Genomic DNA, 12264 nt, shown 5'->3' with positions numbered 1-12264 from the left:
CGGAAGTAGGCTAGAAGGTCATCCGGGTACTTTTTGCCTACTCTTTTATGAGTAGCTGCTATATAGTAGGGAAGTATGCGATTTCGGATGCTGCCAGAGACTAGAGAGTGTTGAGGATTAGAGTGAGTAAAAACAAAATGGCCACCCGCAGACAAGACATTACCTGCATTGCCATTTCATTGATCATAATCACAGCACTAAACATCCAAAATGCATTATTGAGAAGGTTGTGAAGTCTTATCAAGATGGAGACATTGACCAAAAATAGTTTCAAAAGAGATGCGTTTTTGTTTTGTTTTTTATTTTTCTTCAAGGTACAACATTTGTATGTATTGGTAATTGTGTGTGCCTGATGTGTTATTGTTCCTTTAGTTGTACAGTAGTTATTTAATGATGGAGTTGAGTTGTTTGATTGTTTAAGTTGGAACATCTGGTAATACTCACAGATGAGTATAAGATTACCTGTTGAGCAGTGAATTGATGAACAGAAGGCTTTTAGTTGAAACTTTTATTTCCCTATTGTAAAACAAATAAAGAAATGTCTTAATTTTGTGTTATACTCACCTAAGGCAAACATCATTTTGACCTGGATGAGAGACCGGCATTTTTTTTATTTTTTAGCAGGTATAAGACATTTCTTGGTCAGGGTTTGGTTGGCGAGAGGTATAACAAAAGGAAAATTTAGAACTGATAATTAGGGACAAAGCACTTCCCATTTATGCACCCATTAGCAGAGTACACTGAAAAGGCAAAGCAGTGACAGATGAGGTCATCTCACTCCTTTGTCTTCCCTTTCTGCCATAGAAAAAATGACGAATGCTTAAAATGCCTTTTCACTTCCACGTTTTATGGAGCATTTGGACTTTGTAAATACACTTTTAATTCCGTATTCAATAGACAGCATGCTGGTCTTCCAGAAAATGTTTAAAATTATGATATTAACAAACCATTTTTAAATGTCAATTGACAGGGTAGTTCCATGATGATTAGGACAGAGGTCAATAAATCTTTACAGAACACCACTAATGGAGGTGCTTTTCTGGTAAGGTTTGAAATTATTATGGTGAGTTTTTTGGGGTTTCTACTTTTTTTGGTTTTCTTTTTTGAAGCAAATATTCCATAAGTGAGATTACACAATAAAAATCAGGTAATAAAAAAAAAAAAAAAAAAAAAATTATGTTATTTAGCAAACTATATGACCCTGAGTGAGCATGTAAAAAAAAATTTGCAAATGAGACAAAGATTATTGCCATAAACCCCATTTCAGTGTTTCTACTTCAAAAGTTTGTTTACTTCAGTGTTACTTGCTAATTATTTGCTAGCAATTTCTGAGTTAAAATTGTAAATCCTACACCATTTTTTCCCCCCGTGTACATGAATATACTGGCTGATTCATAGACACATGCGTTTGTATGACCGAATAAGATTTTAAGCTCAATCTTTTGCAGTAGTTCTGATGTGGAGCTCCAAAAAGAGAACAAGAGATAAAGTCTAATTTGCCCAAATTCATTTAGTTTTCTTTCTCCAAAATGGATTATGAGGGCTGAAAAAATTGAAAAAGAAAAATGAATAAGAACTGAGCACAGAAGGAAACCATGTGCGCTTGGCCTTGAGAGTATGATAATGGATTTGTACCCAATTATCCTCGACCCAAGTATGTAGAGACCCAGTTGGTAGATTATATAAGTTGTAATCTTCAGTAATGGCAGGTTGTGAGCATGAAAGGTATTCCAGTGGAAAAACAAGGAAAAAGAACATTAGAGCCCTCCAAATGCTATGTGCCAGCGTTTTGAGTGCACTCTCTACCCATGGGCCAAAGCGCTTCGCTTAGGGGCCAAAAACATGGCAGCTATAACATTATGGTATAGGGTTTGCATTTGAGATTTTTCCTAATAATGGCCTTTCATTCGGCTCTTTCCTCTTTGTCAAGGGTCATCATCTTCCCTTTCAGGTTTTGTTTTTGTTTTTTTACGTCCCCCTCCTCAGTCTCTGGCAAAATGCACGAGGACCCAGGAAGATTCATTTCCTCTGCATCCAGAGCCAGAGTGGTAGATGGAGGGTCCTTAAGGCTGGTTTTTAGACTGATATGAGGGCCTAATGCCAAAGAAACAAAACAAAAAGCACAGGGAAATCACAAATTCTGTGGTAATGAAACTTCCACTGCCGATTCCAGACTAGAAAATGACCAGGCCGGTAGGAACTCCAAGTACACTCAAACCGCTGGCATATAGCCTTAATTACAAACCTATTGCATGCTAGCCGTAATTGAAAAAAGCAGTTTTAAAAGGTTGCTTTTTGCGCAGAAGATGCTACTTTTTTAACATTTCTGAAAATCTACGTTGCATAGAGGCAGTGTTTGACATTTAAAAAGAAGCTTTTACCTTCTCAATATTGGTACTCAGCAAAATAATAGAATGTTGCCGTAATTGTAGCTTCCTTCAAACTTTAGGGGGATATTTTTCCACAATGTTCTTTTTTTCAAGTCACAATTCCTTTTCTTAATGCATTTATGTCCAATTGATAACATATTGTACAGGCAGCTTGACTTATATTCATGCATATTCTGTTTCTCTAAAAAGAAAAAGGAATTATTTTGCACAAAAAAGAAATAAATCTAATAACGCAGATCAAAAATCCCATCAGGGAGCTTACAATAACATGCTTGCAAAAAAAAAAAAAAAAAAATCTCATTGTTTAAAGTTCTGACACATTATGACCAGAATAGATTAAGCAACAGGTTGCATTTTCCTGTGGGTGTGTGTTTCATATTATCATGCTTCATATCATAAAGCTCTAAAATAAAACTTTATCGCAGAGTTTCAAGCCATTTTGTGTCATATTCAGAAGAAAAGGCCTTTATGGGCCGAACAGAATTATGTAGATCTGCCTGCTGCTGCTTGGTCAGTGTGTGTAAATATATTCTCCTAACACTAAACCCTCACAGATAGAAATAAAGGCGTGCGCTCCCTCATTGGCTGACCAGAATACATGGCTGCATTCTATTGGTCGCCCTGATCAGCTGACAGGATGCTGTTGCTTAGAAACATTGTTTCCTACCAAAGCCAACCCTTCTCTGCAGCCTTGCCAGTCCAATCAATGTGGTCACAGACTGCTAGCTTAAATCTCATGCTGTATTTCAAACGTGTCTAAATGTGTTGCTTCTCGTAAAATCATCATTCTTATAATTGATTTAAGTGCCTCATTTAAATGATTAAGTGGACTAGTAATGTAGATAACTGATGAGGTTATCGATGCACTTTCTGTATGCAATAAACATGCATTTTGAGAGCGAATGAGTGTCGTGGTCATCAGAAATCAAGTCGTTTGCATGCAATACGGATTACAGATGCTACACAACACATTTCAGCCTTGTCTTTAAGTATCAGGCAAATTCTAATTCTGGTTTCCGTGGAAACCTCTCAGAGCCAAACAATGGATGAAGGGTAAAGGACAAGTGCAGGATGCCGATCTTTCTTTTGTGGATGCGTGTGTGAGCGTGCATGCAAGAAGGCTTGTGTGCGATATGTGTGCGTGTGTGTTATGGGGGAGGGAAACATTCTGGACAGGCATAGTTGGGTTCATAATGAGCGCGTACAGCGTGTCATGGGACTACGTGTAAAGAGTGCTCGCATCTCCTTGTACATCAGTCCTCGTTGAGAGCCGGAGACTGCAGGGCATGCAAATCAGGAGTGATTTCAACACCCTCTGCTTCATCTCCTCCACGTATTTCGCCAGATTTTGAGTTTGTTTACTCCTTGTCATATTTCCCTTTCAGCAAATATCTCCATGCGTATCTTTCTCATGAATTCAGCCTTTTTTAAAAAGACTATGAATGACTGTTTGTAGGCGATAAAACAAATGGTTTATAGCAGAAAAAGGTTCTTTAGAACACAAAAAATATATATGATCAATAAGTTATGACAACGTATGTTTTTACATTGCTTAAACTCAATTTACTTAACAAGATTATATAAGATTCAACAATGTAATTTAAGTTGAAATTACTTAAACATCCAAGTTGACTGAACCTATTTAAAAATTTAAGGCAGCACGTTTTTTTAAAAAGTGAATATTAAATTGTTCTTTACACTATGTAAATAATGCTTCTTTTAAGAACTGTTCACTGAAAGGTTCTTTGGGGAACCCAAAATGGCTGAAAACACACTTTTGGAACCTTTATTTTTAAAGGAAAATAGTGGTTCTTTTAGAAACTGCCAACGGAAATGTTCTTTGAGGAACCCAGGTTCTTCTCTACTCTTAAAAAATAAAGTTTTCAAAAGGGTTTTCGCAGCGATGACATAAGAACCATTTATCATAAAGGGGACATATCATGAAAATCTGACTGTTTCCGTGTTTAAGTGCTATAATTGAGTCCCCTGTGCATCTACCAACCCTGAAAACGTGAAAAGTGACAACACAGTAACTTTGTTTTGGTAAGCCTTTCTCTGCAAGCATGTCAAAATTTAAGACGTAGGAAGGGGATCTTATTATAATATTACCGCCCCTTAATCTGTATGTTTCCACCCTTGGCGCCGCCATTTGGTTTTCGCAAACAGCAACAGTGTAACCATTTCAAACGCAATGACAAGAGTTCGAGCAAAGCGTTCTGTCGTTGCTGCACAGATGAGCAGAACACTATTTGACCAAAAAATGTAAGAGCTGTCTTATAAAGACCTCAGGGAACTGTCAACTTGTGTAAAAGTTAAAAATGACAGTGCATGCAAGTCAATGAGATTAATCAATGTAACTCCACAACAACTACATCCATGTATCCACTAACCATTCAGAAACGTCCAGATGCGTCTAAAAGTTACAATCTCTTCCTGAGTCTCTCTGTAAGGCTGCACTCCGGGTTATTTCTGAGATTTGACTGAAATTTGCATTTGTTATTGCTAGAGTATCCAAAGCTCCTGTAAATTAGAGGTGGGGAGCAGCAACTCATTTACATTTAAAGGGACACACACAAAACTGTGCGATTTTGGTCACACGCAAAAAGGGGCAACTTTGACAAGCTATAATAAATGATATGGGGGGGTATTTTGAGCTGAAATTTCACAGACACATTCTGGGGACACCATAGATTTATAATACATCTTGTGAAAAGGGGCCTTTAATATAACCATTTTTCTCAGTGTGAAGAACATTTTAATAATTGAAGAAAATTTTTCCACTGAAGGACCTTTTGTGGAATGGAAAGGTTTCATGGATGTTAAACGTTCTTCATTGAACCATAGATGCCAAGAAAGTTTACTTTGAAGAGTTAATGGCATTGCTGCAAAAAAAAAAAAAAACTTTTGGAACCTTTATTTTTATGAACAACCTTTAACGTCCATGGAACCATTCCATTTCACAAAAGGCTCATTGGAGTTTCATAAAAGCATCATTGGGGTATCCTAAATGGTTCTATGGTTTTTAAAAATGATACACCGCAACAATGCTGCAAAGTTGCATCACGCAAGACCTTGAATTTGGTCGCCGGGTGCAAAGAAAAGGCGGGAAAGAATCACACCAGATGATGGTGAAAATGTTTTAGGCGAGTACCTTTAAATGGCTTTTGTCTTGCATTTCTGTAATTGCGGCCACTCTCCTTAGCACACACTGATTGCTTCGGGAGCCCTGTTTTCTTGTTTTTTTGCTTGTATGGATCGCAAAGCTTGAGCTTTTATGGGGCTCCGGGGGCCAAAGTGGAAGAGCAAGTAGGACAATATCAGCAGCTTTTCAGAGAGGACACCTCTCAGTTTAGGTCAGCAGAGATGGACCAGAAGTTTAGAAAGAAATGATTTCACCATTTCATCAAAACACGCTCTTTACAGGCAGGCAAAGAGAGGTCAAGTGCAGAAACCACACTCAGGCAGAATTACCTTCTCACCCCTTAAGAAAGCTAAGGGGGTTCTCAGCAGGGAAGCCTGGGCACCGCACCACGCCTGCGCCGAGAAAGCCGGCCATCAGTGTGCAGCGGCAATTTCTGCCACTTGGGGATCACAGGTGAAAGGAAATTGATGGGCACTTTTCTATTATTAGTGCCAGTGAAGGAAACATTAGTGTCAGAAGAACTTGTTGAGCTGCTTGTGGTTCTCTCCCACCCATATTCCCCAGAGGACTTTATACTTTTCTTGCCAGGCTTGATGCGTGGGTGCCAGAGTTTGCAAAATCCCCAATGTGAATGCTGGGAAAATAATCTTCAGCGCTGTGATCATTAGCTGATTAGCACGGCTACCTGGAAAGGCTGCACCTTCTGCCGGGTAATCGGGGTTTCCTCGCAGGGGCTGCCGAACAGATGCTGCTTCTCGCTAAATGCAATGAATTACTTATGGGCCGCTTAGCTAAACAAGGAATCGCTCTGTACAGGTTTGCATAACACAGATACGGACATCTGTCAATGTGACTTTTGAACTGCCTCTGCCTCGGCCTGGCAGGTAACCTGACGCTTATCACTGTGCCGTTGGGCCACGGGGTAGATTAGGGACACCGGCAACCATAGATCTCTTTAATGAATAATGGAAACACCTTTAGCCCAAGCTGACCCTTCAAATCGGGAGATTTCCTTCGCAGTTAGCGTATATAAATTAAGAATCATGTAAAGTCTAATATATAACATTAGCTTTGGTTTGGGATGCAGAGGTCCAATAAACCCTTACCAGTACCTCAGATGACAAAGTTCAACCATAAAGAACTTTACAGGATATTTTATATATATATATATATATATATATATTCACTGTAAAAAAAACTTTTTTATAAGTTATAGAAGATTCAACTAATTTGTCAAGTCAGTTTAATGTAATTTAAGTTGAAATGACTTAAACATCCAAGTTGATTGCACTTAAAAATTTCATTGTGTGTGTGTAGTAAACATATATATATATACAAAACATTACAAAATGCTCAGCAATATGAGTGTATATGTAATATTTACTTTTATTTATAATTGAATTACAATGCTGAACATTTAGTGCTTGTAAATATAATGGATCAAATATACAACCAATATATAATCTATTATACATATTTGTTATTTTTGACTAATTTTGGCAATAATTTTGAGCATGTGAAGCAGCTGTGTGATCTGACACTTTTTTAATTTTTAAGAGGGCACTTTCATCTCAGCATCAAATTGGATCTCAAATTGTCCCTGGTTTTCCATGCATGCAGTTTGACAATTACATTGTATACCAAATGCCAATTTGCGCATATTGAGATTATTGGTTTTAATTAATTGATTGCAATCTCCATGATAAATACCCTCTTAATTTGGTTCTAATTACCCACATGTCATTTGTGTGGCGTGACAGCAAAGATACAAATTATTAGTGATTATGGAGAACACAAATCTCCAAACACTTGTGCCCTTTCAAACATGCTCTTTGTGAAGTGTTCACATCTCATATTTACTCTTAAGATCGAATGATGCAGCTACAGTATTGTTTACAAACCCTCTTAACAAGCGTGCACTTCTGCGATCAGCGCTTGCAAAACAGAATCAGGGATTCATGCTACGCTGTTTTAAAATTGCATCCTTGCTAAATCAAATAAACAAATGACAGTACCTACACGATGACCTCTGTCGTACAAGCAGCCTTGTGCTAAAATAGGTAAAGGAAACAGTGTTGAAATACAAAACCAATCATGCAAATGCCTGATAATGTACAGTAGAATGGCACAGAAATCCACAAAGGCCTCACAAAACAACATGATGTACCAAACATTTCAGTCCCGGAGCACACCAAAATAGTGCTGGGAACACAATGGGGGGGACAAATAGCACATTTGTGCCTGAAAATACACCTCTTGTGGCTTTTTCCAACCAAATTATGGAAATGTAAAATGGCTGTCTGCACTTCCTTGCAGCTGCCGTCTCCTAAGTGGATAAAATTCATGCTAAGGTAAAAACATAATTTCCCAATTTCTTTGTTGAGCATAGACAGCACTTTAATCCCATTTATTATTGTGAAGGAGATTCTGGCATTTAAAATTGGCCCATCTTATGAAGCACACAAAGGTTCTGAGCTGAAACAAGAATGTGTTAAATTTAACGGAAAAGAGGTTCAATTTAGCTGGGGAAATATGGCAAACTAAATGTTCCTAAATTTTCAGAGGAGAAGTGCACAGTCCTGTTGCATCCGTTTGGACATAAAGCCACCAACATGTAAAGCCATAGGATGTTTTTTCTTCATTAGATCAGTTGCAAGGTGATGGACGCTCAGAACTACTGATCTAATGTCTTGTGGAATGAATCAAAGCCGTTACGACTTACAACACAAAGTCGTGTAGGTTTTGTAATCGAGTAAGACTGGCATTTAAATAAAGTCGAAGGAAGAATGGGGCACCTCCCATGCGGACTCATCAGTGTCTTCTCCAATTGTGTAACATCTTCACTTCCTCGGCACACACTGAGAACTCACATCGATCTCACTTACTGAGGACAAACCATCATTAGGTGTCCATTTAATGAGCTTGGAAATCAGTATCCTGGGTTTGTCACATCCTAAAAGACAGTACGAATTCAGTGTATGCTTTAAATATATACAATATTTCATTAAACATGCAAAATTTCTTGCAATAATTTCAAGCAAACAGCTTAAATAAAAAGCTCTTATGGGGGTGATGGAGAGTCTGATTATAATATTCAGCACCTGCAAGATGAGTAAAAGATAAACCAGATTTAAACTCGTTTTGTGGTTGTGTTTCATAAAAATAATGAATTAAAAGGCTAAGCAGAGACTGTTTATATTTGAACCTGATTATGCCTGCCTGGCTCATTACAGTTAGCTGCTTATTCCTGCATAAAAATAATTTAAATCAAAGGTCCACTTGCTTATTATATGGTGATCCTTTTAAAATTAGCCCAACCCTGTGTCTAAAATGGCTAAGAGCAAAATATACTGTGAAGGAGGCAGTATGTGTAGTAAACTGAAATTAAATATTAATTAATAAATAAACATTACAGTAAAGGCCAGTTCACACCAAGAATGATAACGATAACTATAATAGCATCCACACCAGAAGATGATATCCTTCTGCTTATTCTAAAGGCCCGTTCACACAAAGGACGATAATTAAATATAACGATAAAGATATAGGTTTAAAAATCGTTCTCAGTATTAAAGAATAGCAGAGTTCACACCGCAACTATGGCACAGAGAAACAATATCATTGGAATCACTTTCAGAGCAATTTTGTCCAGCTGATGAACAATAGAAACATTAACAGCCAATCAGAATTTGTAACGAGATCGAGCATTTACAGTAAAGCGCTAGACAAGCACAAGCTTAGAATAAACAGAACAATATCATCCGCTGGTGTGGACGCTAATATAGTTATCTTTATAGTTATATTTCTTAATGTGAACAGGCCTTAAGGCCTCGTCCACCACACTAATACGTTTTCGTTTGAAAACTCATATTTTTCTTGCCTTCCGTTCACACTGACACAGCGTTTTTGTCCTGCGAAAACTGAGCTTTTTGAAAACGCTTTCCCAAATGGATAAATTTGTAAAAGCCGTTTTTGCGTTGTTGTGTGGTGGACTGTGAAAACTGATGTAGGCTATTTGAAAACAATGATGCGAGTTTAGTCACGTGACGCATGTTGAACCTATAGATGTGTATGTTTATACCGCTATTGTGCCTGTAGCCTACTTCACAGTGTTGCAAAATATGTTACTTTGCACACTCTTCATATCGCCGTCCTGCAAAGATGACAGAAAATGTACTTGCAATTGCTGTCCTGCGGCAAAACATGAGAGCAGTTGCGTTTTAGACCAAACATGACTGAGTGCGACCTGGAAGTGTCAGCGAATTATGATATATTTTGCTAAATAAAAAATGATCCTGCCAGAAGAGTAGCATGATAACTTTATTGTGTCTGTTTCGTCAGGTGAATTGAGCGTTTTCCGACGTTTCAGTGTGGATGAGATACTTTTGGAAAGCGCTTGAAACGTTAGTGTGGACGGAGGGCGTTTTGAAATGAAAATGCGGTTTTAAAATGAATCATGAATCGGCGCGCGCTGCAGTTATGTCATCTGTCGCTTTAAATGCTCGAGGTCTTTAAAGCAGGACGGATTCTGATTGGCCGTCAATGTTTTTATCTTTCATCAGTCGGAAAAATCATTATGAAAGGGATTCCAACGATATTGTTTCTCTGTCTGTGCCGTTAAGTTGTGGCGTGGGGACCCTGCTATTGTTTTATATTTAGAACGATTTTTAGAACTATAGGCTATATCTTTATCGTTATAATTATCGTTATTGTCCTTGATGTGAACGGGCATACACGGACAACTACTCTTAAAAATAAAGGTTCTTAAAAGGTTCTTTGTTGGGGTATATGGTTCCATGAAGAACCTTTAACATCCAAGGAACCTTTCCATTGCACAAATGGTTCTTCACCATCAATCTCATGTGACCTCACATTGTTGGAGTAAATTTGTGTTTCCCATGCATTGATTTATTTGTGGCGGCCTGCCACAATATCTACACTGACCACCACAAATAGATTTGTGCTTCCTATATGTTAACTGTGGCGGCCCGAAACCTTTGAGAAGGGTTCTTTGCGGTACCGAAAAAAGTTCTTTATGGCACTAAGAAAAAAAATAGGTTCTTCAAGGAACCTTTCAGTGAAAGGTTCTTTGGGGAACCAAAAAAGGTTCTTCTATGTAGCATCGCTGTGAAACCCACTTTTTGGTTCTTCCTGGCACCTTCATTTTTAAAGTGTAGCTCCATAAAACCCCTTGTGAATGGTTCCTTGCTGCTTTTATTGTTTTGACAATGTGCGGGGGAAAAAAGGACACAGTAGGCAATATGAAATCACAGAGTAGCCTACTAATCGGAAGCTGATCATTAACTTCCTCTGAATCCAGTCAATAAAATCAAAGTGAAAATTGGAATGCTAAAAAAATATGTCTCTTTTCTGTGTTCAATACATGACTCTTTGCATACGAATTACAAACTGTAATTAGTTGCCCAAATAGGACCTAAGGGATTATTTTGTGCCTGTCTCTTCTACTAAAACCAACAATGTACCTCCCCTACACTTGTAAAGGGAACGGTGCAAGCTTAAAATAATAATAAATAAATAAATAAATAAATGCTGCTACCCATTTGCTTCACGCAGGGCTCTGGTGCACCCTGACCAAAGTTAATCAAAGCCCTTCGGAACAGGGCATTGTGCATTGTGCTATTTTAGGGCTTTGTAAAAATTTGAGGTCATGAGAGCAGATAAAGGTGACTGACGTGTTAAACATTCATTTTAAAAACTGATTTGCATCCACATAGATGCATATAATGCAATACAATTTACATGCAATACACTCTTAAAAGAAAAGGTTCTAATAAGGAACCTTAGAGGGCTCTGTCAGGCACTTTATGTTCCCATCATTTTATGGATTTAATATGAATTCATTAATTTTGTTTTAATTAATTCTTCATTTTACTTAGATTTTATCAATTAAACAGCTCGTAAACATACTCTATCACTAGAAAAAAACATTAAACATCATTTAAGTATCCTTTTATTGAACCTTTTTGGCTTAAAGGGTTCTTAAAAATTGAGTCAATAAGAATAGGCTTCTATATAGAACCCTACTGAACCTGTGAGTGATTGGAAGGTTTAGGAAGGTTTTCAGGAAGGTTCTTTGGGAAACCCAGGTTCTTGTTTCATATAATTGTTATAAACTTTTGGGACTTATATATGTGTACACCCATGCCTTATTTAACACACATGATTTACATCATCAGATCATTAGAACAGGATCCAAGACCTGAACTGTGTGTGTCAGATAAGAGAGGCATCCAAAACAAGGATGGATACGATTAAATGTGAATGAACAGAAAGAAAATAGCCTATATATAGCCTACTGTGTTTTGAACAAAGCAAATATCCTTATATTGTTGTTGTGACTAGACAAATCTGCAGGTGCCAAGGAAAAGCACGATGCCAACTGACACACTGCTGCATCTAAATCATGCTGTGTGTGGGTGGGCGCTTTACATTACACACATTAATTGCATGTTTTTAACCTTCGTATTCTTCCTGGCTGCTGATGTTGTGTCGTCTATTTATGATGGTGATGAAATGAAGCAAACAAACAAACAAACAAACGAAGAAGTAATTAAATAAAGAAGCAATCAATTCTGGATAATCTATAAGATATATTCTACTGGGGGAGGGAAGCTTAAGCCAGTCTATTGGTGGTTTGCTGGTATATTAATTGGTCTCCCACCCTGGTCAGCAAGATTATTACAGTTTGCTATGTTTTTATTTAGATTTAAA

Source organism: Squalius cephalus, assembly GCF_949319135.1.
Source record: "Squalius cephalus genome assembly, chromosome: 23".
NCBI classification, from domain to species: domain Eukaryota; kingdom Metazoa; phylum Chordata; class Actinopteri; order Cypriniformes; family Leuciscidae; genus Squalius; species Squalius cephalus.
This window is presented reverse-complemented; position numbering follows the sequence as displayed.